This window comes from Oncorhynchus keta, unplaced genomic scaffold (genome assembly GCF_023373465.1).
Source record: "Oncorhynchus keta strain PuntledgeMale-10-30-2019 unplaced genomic scaffold, Oket_V2 Un_scaffold_5244_pilon_pilon, whole genome shotgun sequence".
Taxonomy (NCBI): Eukaryota; Metazoa; Chordata; class Actinopteri; order Salmoniformes; family Salmonidae; genus Oncorhynchus; species Oncorhynchus keta.
Genome location: NW_026290956.1, coordinates 129,918 through 140,000, shown reverse-complemented (window position 1 = coordinate 140,000; position 10,083 = coordinate 129,918). Strand labels below are relative to the sequence as shown.

The 10,083-nt window shown below is 46.1% G+C and overlaps 1 long non-coding RNA gene across 4 annotated transcripts in view; it reads left to right on the top strand.

Moving 5' to 3' along the window:
* LOC127928992 (uncharacterized) overlaps window positions 1-6,272 on the top strand; it is a 7,634-nt gene extending 1,362 nt beyond the window's left edge. Inside the window, exons 2-7 of one of the 4 annotated variants that reach the window (XR_008133141.1) lie at window positions 333-537; window positions 1,784-2,629; window positions 3,109-3,563; window positions 3,732-3,919; window positions 4,199-4,950; window positions 5,667-6,272. This is a non-coding gene — a long non-coding RNA (uncharacterized LOC127928992). Of the gene's footprint in view, window positions 1-198; window positions 538-1,783; window positions 2,818-3,108; window positions 3,564-3,731; window positions 3,920-4,198; window positions 4,951-5,295; window positions 5,390-5,666 lie in introns of those variants that run through there. The other 3 variants (XR_008133144.1, XR_008133142.1, XR_008133143.1) reach the window with 3 other exon arrangements.
* Window positions 6,273-10,083: the final 3,811 nt, after the last annotated feature.

Genomic DNA, 10,083 nt, shown 5'->3' with positions numbered 1-10,083 from the left:
GGATCAGGGCTGAGTAAGGCATCAATGATAATAGTAGTGGTGAAATGGGATCAGGGCTGAGTAAGGTATCAATGATAATAGTAGTGGTGAAATGGGATCAGGGCTGAGTAAGGCATCAATGATAATAGTAGTGGTGAAATGGGATCAGGGCTGAGTAAGGTAGTGGTGAAATGGGATCAGGGCTGAGTAAGGTATCAATGATAATAGTAGTGGTGAAATGGGATCAGGGCTGAGTAAGGCATCAATGATAATAGTAGTGGTGAAATGGGATCAGGGCTGAGTAAGGTATCAATGATAATAGTAGTGGTGAAATGGGATCAGGGCTGAGTAAGGTATCAATGATAATAGTAGTGGTGAAATGGGATCAGGGCTGAGTAAGGTATCAATGATAATAGTAGTGGTGAAATGGGATCAGGGCTGAGTAAGGTATCAATGATAATAGTAGTGGTGAAATGGGATCAGGGCTGAGTAAGGTAGTGGTGAAATGGGATCAGGGCTGAGTAAGGTAGTGGTGAAATGGGATCAGGGCTGAGTAAGGTAGTAGTGAAATGGGATCAGGGCTGAGTAAGGTATCAATGATAATAGTAGTGGTGAAATGGGATCAGGGCTGAGTAAGGCATCAATGATAATAGTAGTGGTGAAATGGGATCAGGGCTGAGTAGTGGTGAAATGGGATCAGGGCTGAGTAAGGTATCAATGATAATAGTAGTGGTGAAATGGGATCAGGGCTGAGTAAGGCATCAATGATAATAGTAGTGGTGAAATGGGATCAGGGCTGAGTAAGGCAGTGGTGAAATGGGATCAGGGCTGAGTAAGGCATCAATGATAATAGTAGTGGTGAAATGGGATCAGGGCTGAGTAAGGTATCAATGATAATAGTAGTGGTGAAATGGGATCAGGGCTGAGTAAGGTATCAATGATAATAGTAGTGGTGAAATGGGATCAGGGCTGAGTAAGGCATCAATGATAATAGTAGTGGTGAAATGGGATCAGGGCTGAGTAAGGCATCAATGATAATAGTAGTGGTGAAATGGGATCAGGGCTGAGTAAGGCATCAATGATAATAGTAGTGGTGAAATGGGATCAGGGCTGAGTAAGGCATCAATGATAATAGTAGTGGTGAAATGGGATCAGGGCTGAGTAAGGTATCAATGATAATAGTAGTGGTGAAATGGGATCAGGGCTGAGTAAGGGGATCATCAATGATAATAGTAGTGGTGAAATGGGATCAGGGCTGAGTAAGGCATCAATGATAATAGTAGTGGTGAAATGGGATCAGGGCTGAGTAAGGCATCAATGATAATAGGGATAGTGGTGAAATGGGATCAGGGCTGAGTAAGGCATCAATGATAATAGTAGTGGTGAAATGGGATCAGGGCTGAGTAAGGTATCAATGATAATAGTAGTGGTGAAATGGGATCAGGGCTGAGTAAGGTATCAATGATAATAGTAGTGGTGAAATGGGATCAGGGCTGAGTAAGGCATCAATGATAATAGTAGTGGTGAAATGGGATCAGGGCTGAGTAAGGCATCAATGATAATAGTAGTGGTGAAATGGGATCAGGGCTGAGTAAGGCATCAATGATAATAGTAGTGGTGAAATGGGATCAGGGCTGAGTAAGGCATCAATGATAATAGTAGTGGTGAAATGGGATCAGGGCAATGATAATAGTAAAATGGGATCAGGGCTGATCAATGATAATAGTAGTGGTGAAATGGGATCAGGGCTGAGTAAGGTATCAATGATAATAGTAGTGGTGAAATGGGATCAGGGCTGAGTAAGGCATCAATGATAATAGTAGTGGTGAAATGGGATCAGGGCTGAGTAAGGTATCAATGATAATAGTAGTGGTGAAATGGGATCAGGGCTGAGTAAGGCATCAATGATAATAGTAGTGGTGAAATGGGATCAGGGCTGAGTAAGGCATCAATGATAATAGTAGTGGTGAAATGGGATCAGGGCTGAGTAAGGTATCAATGATAATAGTAGTGGTGAAATGGGATCAGGGCTGAGTAAGGTATCAATGATAATAGTAGTGGTGAAATGGGATCAGGGCTGAGTAAGGCATCAATGATAATAGTAGTGGTGAAATGGGATCAGGGCTGAGTAAGGCATCAATGATAATAGTAGTAGTGAAATGGGATCAGGGCTGAGTAAGGCATCAATGATAATAGTAGTGGTGAAATGGGATCAGGGCTGAGTAAGGCATCAATGATAATAGTAGTGGTGAAATGGGATCAGGGCTGAGTAAGGCATCAATGATAATAGTAGTGGTGAAATGGGATCAGGGCTGAGTAAGGTATCAATGATAATAGTAGTGGTGAAATGGGATCAGGGCTGAGTAAGGTATCAATGATAATAGTAGTGGTGAAATGGGATCAGGGCTGAGTAAGGCATCAATGATAATAGTAGTGGTGAAATGGGATCAGGGCTGAGTAAGGCATCAATGATAATAGTAGTGGTGAAATGGGATCAGGGCTGAGTAAGGCATCAATGATAATAGTAGTGGTGAAATGGGATCAGGGCTGAGTAAGGTATCAATGATAATAGTAGTGGTGAAATGGGATCAGGGCTGAGTAAGGTATCAATGATAATAGTAGTGGTGAAATGGGATCAGGGCTGAGTAAGGTATCAATGATAATAGTAGTGGTGAAATGGGATCAGGGCTGAGTAAGGCATCAATGATAATAGTAGTGGTGAAATGGGATCAGGGCTGAGTAAGGCATCAATGATAATAGTAGTGGTGAAATGGGATCAGGGCTGAGTAAGGCATCAATGATAATAGTAGTGGTGAAATGGGATCAGGGCTGAGTAAGGTATCAATGATAATAGTAGTGGTGAAATGGGATCAGGGCTGAGTAAGGCATCAATGATAATAGTAGTGGTGAAATGGGATCAGGGCTGAGTATCAATGATAATAGTAGTGGTGAAATGGGATCAATGATAATAGTAGTGGTGAAATGGGATCAGGGCTGAGTAAGGTAGTGGTGAAATGGGATCAGGGCTGAGTAAGGCATCAATGATAATAGTAGTGGTGAAATGGGATCAGGGCTGAGTAAGGCATCAATGATAATAGTAGTGGTGAAATGGGATCAGGGCTGAGTAAGGTATCAATGATAATAGTAGTGGTGAAATGGGATCAGGGCTGAGTAAGGTATCAATGATAATAGTAGTGGTGAAATGGGATCAGGGCTGAGTAAGGCATCAATGATAATAGTAGTGGTGAAATGGGATCAGGGCTGAGTAAGGCATCAATGATAATAGTAGTGGTGAAATGGGATCAGGGCTGAGTAAGGTATCAATGATAATAGTAGTGGTGAAATGGGATCAGGGCTGAGTAAGGTAGTAGTGAAATGGGATCAGGGCTGAGTAAGGTATCAATGATAATAGTAGTGGTGAAATGGGATCAGGGCTGAGTAAGGTATCAATGATAATAGTAGTGGTGAAATGGGATCAGGGCTGAGTAAGGTATCAATGATAATAGTAGTGGTGAAATGGGATCAGGGCTGAGTAAGGCATCAATGATAATAGTAGTGGTGAAATGGGATCAGGGCTGAGTAAGGTATCAATGATAATAGTAGTGGTGAAATGGGATCAGGGCTGAGTATCAATGATAATAGTAGTGGTGAAATGGGATCAGGGCTGAGTAAGGTATCAATGATAATAGTAGTGGTGAAATGGGATCAGGGCTGAGTAAGGTAGTGGTGAAATGGGATCAGGGCTGAGTAAGGTATCAATGATAATAGTAGTGGTGAAATGGGATCAGGGCTGAGTAAGGTATCAATGATAATAGTAGTGGTGAAATGGGATCAGGGCTGAGTAAGGCATCAATGATAATAGTAGTGGTGAAATGGGATCAGGGCTGAGTAAGGCATCAATGATAATAGTAGTGGTGAAATGGGATCAGGGCTGAGTAAGGTATCAATGATAATAGTAGTGGTAAAATGGGATCAGGGCTGAGTAAGGATAATAGTAGGTGAAATGGGATCAGGGCTGAGTAAGGTATCAATGATAATAGTAGTGGTGAAATGGGATCAGGGCTGAGTAAGGTATCAATGATAATAGTAGTGGTGAAATGGGAAATGGGATCAGGGCTGAGTAAGGTATCAATGATAATAGTAGTGGTGAAATGGGATCAGGGCTGAGTAAGGCATCAATGATAATAGTAGTGGTGAAATGGGATCAGGGCTGAGTAAGGTATCAATGATAATAGTAGTGGTGAAATGGGATCAGGGCTGAGTAAGGCATCAATGATAATAGTAGTGGTGAAATGGGATCAGGGCTGAGTAAGGTATCAATGATAATAGTAGTGGTGAAATGGGATCAGGGCTGAGTAAGGTATCAATGATAATAGTAGTGGTGAAATGGGATCAGGGCTGAGTAAGGTATCAATGATAATAGTAGTGGTGAAATGGGATCAGGGCTGAGTAAGGTATCAATGATAATAGTAGTGGTGAAATGGGATCAGGGCTGAGTAAGGCATCAATGATAATAGTAGTGGTGAAATGGGATCAGGGCTGAGTAAGGCATCAATGATAATAGTAGTGGTGAAATGGGATCAGGGCTGAGTAAGGCATCAATGATAATAGTAGTGGTGAAATGGGATCAGGGCTGAGTAAGGCATCAATGATAATAGTAGTGGTGAAATGGGATCAGGGCTGAGTAAGGTATCAATGATAATAGTAGTGGTGAAATGGGATCAGGGCTGAGTAAGGCATCAATGATAATAGTAGTGGTGAAATGGGATCAGGGCTGAGTAAGGCATCAATGATAATAGTAGTGGTGAAATGGGATCAGGGCTGAGTAAGGTATCAATGATAATAGTAGTGGTGAAATGGGATCAGGGCTGAGTAAGGTATCAATGATAATAGTAGTGGTGAAATGGGATCAGGGCTGAGTAAGGCATCAATGATAATAGTAGTGGTGAAATGGGATCAGGGCTGAGTAAGGTATCAATGATAATAGTAGTGGTGAAATGGGATCAGGGCTGAGTAAGGCATCAATGATAATAGTAGTGGTGAAATGGGATCAGGGCTGAGTAAGGGTGAAATGGGATCAGGGCTCAATGATAATAGTAGTGGTGAAATGGGATCAGGGCTGAGTAAGGCATCAATGATAATAGTAGTGGTGAAATGGGATCAGGGCTGAGTAAGGCATCAATGATAATAGTAGTGGTGAAATGGGATCAGGGCTGAGTAAGGTATCAATGATAATAGTAGTGGTGAAATGGGATCAGGGCTGAGTAAGGCATCAATGATAATAGTAGTGGTGAAATGGGATCAGGGCTGAGTAAGGTATCAATGATAATAGTAGTGGTGAAATGGGATCAGGGCTGAGTAAGGCATCAATGATAATAGTAGTGGTGAAATGGGATCAGGGCTGAGTAAGGTAGTGGTGATCAATGATAATAGTAGTGGTGAAATGGGATCAGCAATGATAATAGTAGTGGTGAAATGGGATCAGGGCTGAGTAAGGTATCAATGATAATAGTAGTGGTGAAATGGGATCAGGGCTGAGTAAGGTATCAATGATAATAGTAGTGGTGAAATGGGATCAGGGCTGAGTAAGGTGTCAAATGATAATGAGTAAGTGGTGAAATGGGATCAGGGCTGAGTAAGGCATCAATGATAATAGTAGTGGTGAAATGGGATCAGGGCTGAGTAAGGCATCAATGATAATAGTAGTGGTGAAATGGGATCAGGGCTGAGTAAGGTATCAATGATAATAGTAGTGGTGAAATGGGATCAGGGCTGAGTAAGGTATCAATGATAATAGTAGTGGTGAAATGGGATCAGGGCTGAGTAAGGTATCAATGATAATAGTAGTGGTGAAATGGGATCAGGGCTGAGTAAGGTATCAATGATAATAGTAGTGGTGAAATGGGATCAGGGCTGAGTAAGGTATCAATGATAATAGTAGTGGTGAAATGGGATCAGGGCTGAGTAAGGCATCAATGATAATAGTAGTGGTGAAATGGGATCAGGGCTGAGTAAGGTATCAATGATAATAGTAGTGGTGAAATGGGATCAGGGCTGAGTAAGGTATCAATGATAATAGTAGTGGTGAAATGGGATCAGGGCTGAGTAAGGCATCAATGATAATAGTAGTGGTGAAATGGGATCAGGGCTGAGTAAGGTATCAATGATAATAGTAGTGGTGAAATGGGATCAGGGCTGAGTAAGGCATCAATGATAATAGTAGTGGTGAAATGGGATCAGGGCTGAGTAAGGCATCAATGATAATAGTAGTGGTGAAATGGGATCAGGGCTGAGTAAGGTCAGTAATAGGTGAAATGGGATCAGGGCTGGGCTCAATGATAATAGTAGTGGTGAAATGGGATCAGGGCTGAGTAAAGTAAGTGAAATGGGATCAATGATAATATGTAGTGGTGAATAGGACCAGGATAAGGCATCTGATAAACCAGTGACTGGGCTGGACCAGGATCAATGTTAGAACCAGACTGGGCTGGATAGGATCTATCTGTTGAAATGGGATCAGGGCTGAGTAAGGATCAATGATCTATAGTGGTGAAATGGGACCAGGGCTGGGTAAGGCATCAGGATAATAGTAGTGGTGAAAGGATCAGGCTGGGCCAGGATCATCTGATAATAGTAGTGGAAATGGGATCTGGGCCAGGATCTATCATGTAAAGTAGGAAATGGGCTGGACCAGGATCTGATCTATTGAAATGGGATCAGGACTGGGTGGGTCTATCTGTTAGAAACTGGGCTGGGCCAGGATCTATCTGTTAGTAGGACTGGGCTGGGCCAGGATCTATCTGTTAGACCCAGGACTGGGCTGGGCCAGGATCTATCTGTTAGACCCAGGACTGGGCTGGGCCAGGATCTATCTGTTAGAACCAGGACTGGGCTGGGCCAGGATCTATCTGTTAGACCCAGGACTGGGCTGGGCCAGGATCTATCTGTTAGACCCAGGACTGGGCTGGACCAGGATCTATCTGTTAGACCCAGGACTGGGCTGGACCAGGATCTATCTGTTAGACCCAGGACTGGGCTGGACCAGGATCTATCTGTTAGAACCAGGACTGGGCTGGGCCAGGATCTATCTGTTAGACCCAGGACTGGGCTGGGCCAGGATCTATCTGTTAGACCCAGGACTGGGCTGGGCCAGGATCTATCTGTTAGACCCAGGACTGGGCTGGACCAGGATCTATCTGTTAGACCCAGGACTGGGCTGGGCCAGGATCTATCTGTTAGAACCAGGACTGGGCTGGGCCAGGATCTATCTGTTAGACCCAGGACTGGGCTGGACCAGGATCTATCTGTTAGAACCAGGACTGGGCTGGACCAGGATCTATCTGTTAGACCCAGGACTGGGCTGGACCAGGATCTATCTGATCCTGATTGGACCAGGATATCTGTTAAAGGATTTACTCTACAGACGGACTGGGTGGACCAGGATCTAGTGGACGCCATACTAGAATCCAGGATTCCTCCTGGGGCTGGTCCCAGGACTCTAATCCAGATTCCTCCTGGGGCTGCATCCCCATACTCTAATCCAGATTCCTCCTGGGGCTGCAGGTTCCTCCTGGGGCTGCGTCCCCATTTACTCTACCAGATTCCTCCTGGGGCTGGTCCCCATTCTACCTTCCTCCTGGGGCTGAGTCCCATACTCTAATCCAGATTCCTCCTGGGGCTGCTCCCCATACTCTAATCCAGATTCCTCCTGTCCCCATACTCTAATCCAGATTCCTCCTGGGGCTGCGTCCCCATACTCTAATCTAGATTCCTCCTGGGGCTGAGTCCCCATACTCTAATCTAGATTCCTCCTGGGGCTGCATCCCCATACTCTAATCCAGATTCCTCCTGGGGCTGTGTCTCCATACTCTAATCCAGATTCCTCCTGGGGCTGCGTCCCCATACTCTAATCCAGATTCCTCCTGGGGCTGCGTCCCCATACTCTAATCCAGATTCCTCCTGGGGCTGCGTCCCCATACTCTAATCCAGATTCCTCCTGGGGCTGCGTCCCCATACTCTAATCCAGATTCCTCCTGGGGCTGCGTCCCCATACTCTAATCCAGATTCCTCCTGGGGCTGCGTCCCCATACTCTAATCCAGATTCCTCCTGGGGCTGTGTCCCCATACTCTAATCCAGATTCCTCCTGGGGCTGCGTCCCCATACTCTAATCCAGATTCCTCCTGGGGCTGCGTCCCCATACTCTAATCCAGATTCCTCCTGGGGCTGCGTCCCCATACTCTAATCCAGATTCCTCCTGGGGCTGCGTCCCCATACTCTAATCCAGATTCCTCCTGGGGCTGCGTCCCCATACTCTAATCCAGATTCCTCCTGTGGCTGCGTCCCCATACTCTAATCCAGATTCCTCCTGGGGCTGCGTCCCCATACTCTAATCCAGATTCCTCCTGTGGCTGCGTCCCCATACTCTAATCCAGATTCCTCCTGGGGCTGCGTCCCCATACTCTAATCCAGATTCCTCCTGGGGCTGTGTCTCCATACTCTAATCCAGATTCCTCCTGGGGCTGTGTCTTCATACTCTAATCCAGATTCCTTATCTAGAATCTGTCTTCCTGTTCTGTAGGTTTGGGTTCTGTGCTAGAATGTGTTCTGTGTTCTCTTTTGGAGTACTAGAATGTGTTCTGTGTTCTCTTTTGGAGTGCTAGAATGTGTTCTGTGTTCTCTTTTGGAGTGCTAGAATGTGTTCTGTGTTCTCTTTTGGAGTGCTAGAATGTGTTCTGTGTTCTCTTTTGGAGTGCTAGAATGTGTTCTGTGTTCTCTTTTGGAGTGCTAGAATGTGTTCTGTGTTCTCTTTTGGAGTGCTAGAATGTGTTCTGTGTTCTCTTTTGGAGTGCTAGAATGTGTTCTGTGTTCTCTTTCGGAGTGCTAGAATGTGTTCTGTGTTCTCTTGTAGAACGTGGAGTTCTCTCTGTGTGTCTGATGAAACCCAGCTGTAGAGACAGATACGCCCATTCATCCTCTAATACTCCTCCCTCTGTCTCTTTCTCCGTCTCTCTGTTTCTTCTTCTCTCCCTTTCTTTTTCTCTCTCTCTCCTCTCATTAGCATTCTAATGGGGCATCGTGGACTCAAAGAGATTTAAATCAGCCTCTCCTTCTCCACCCTTCTCTCCACCTCTCTTCCTCTCCACCCTTCTCTCCACCTCTCTCCCTCTCCACCCTTCTCTCCCTCTCCACCTCTCTTCCTCTCCACCCTTCTCTCCCTCTCCACCTCTCTCCCTCTCCACCCTTCTCTCCCTCTCCACCTCTCTCCCTCTCCACCCTTCTCTCCCTCTCCACCTCTCTTCCTCTCCACCCTTCTCTCTTCCTCTCCACCCTTCTCTCCACCTCTCTCCCTCTCCACCCTTCTCTCCCTCTCCACCTCTCTCCCTCTCCACCTCTCTCCCTCTCCACCCTTCTCTCCACCTCTCTCCCTCTCCACCCTTCTCTCCACCTCTCCCCCTTTTCTCTCCCTCTCCCCCCTTCTCTCCCTCTCCACCTCTCTCCCTCTCCACCCTTCTCTCCACCTCTCTCCCTCTCCACCCTTCTCTCCATCTCTCTCCCTTTTCTCTCCCTCTCCACCCTTCTCTCCACCTCGCTCTCTCTCTCTCTCTCTCTCTCTCTCTCTCTCACTCTCTCTCTCTCTCTCTCTCTCTCCACCTCTCTCTCTCTCTCTCTCTCTCTCCCACCTCGCTCGCTCTCTCTCTCTCTCTCTCTCTCTCTCTCTCACCTCTCTCTCTCTCTCTCTCCTCTCTCTCTCTCTCTCTCTCTCCACCTCGCTCTCTCTCTCTCTCTCTCTCTCTCCACCTCACTCTCTCTCTCTCTCTCTCCTCACTCGCTCCTCTCTCTCTCTCCTCTCTCTCTCTCTCTCTCCACCTCGCTCGCTCTCTCTCTCTCTCTCTCTCTCCACCTCGCTCTCTCTCTCTCTCCTCCACCTCGCTCGCTCTCTCTCTCTCTCTCTCACCTCGCTCGCTCTCTCTCTCTCTCTCTCCCACCTCGCTCGCTCTCTCTCTCTCTCTCCACCACCTCGCTCGCTCTCTCTCTCTCTCTCTCCACCTCGCTCGCTCTCTCTCTCTCTCTCTCCACCTCGCTCGCTCTCTCTCTCTCTCTCT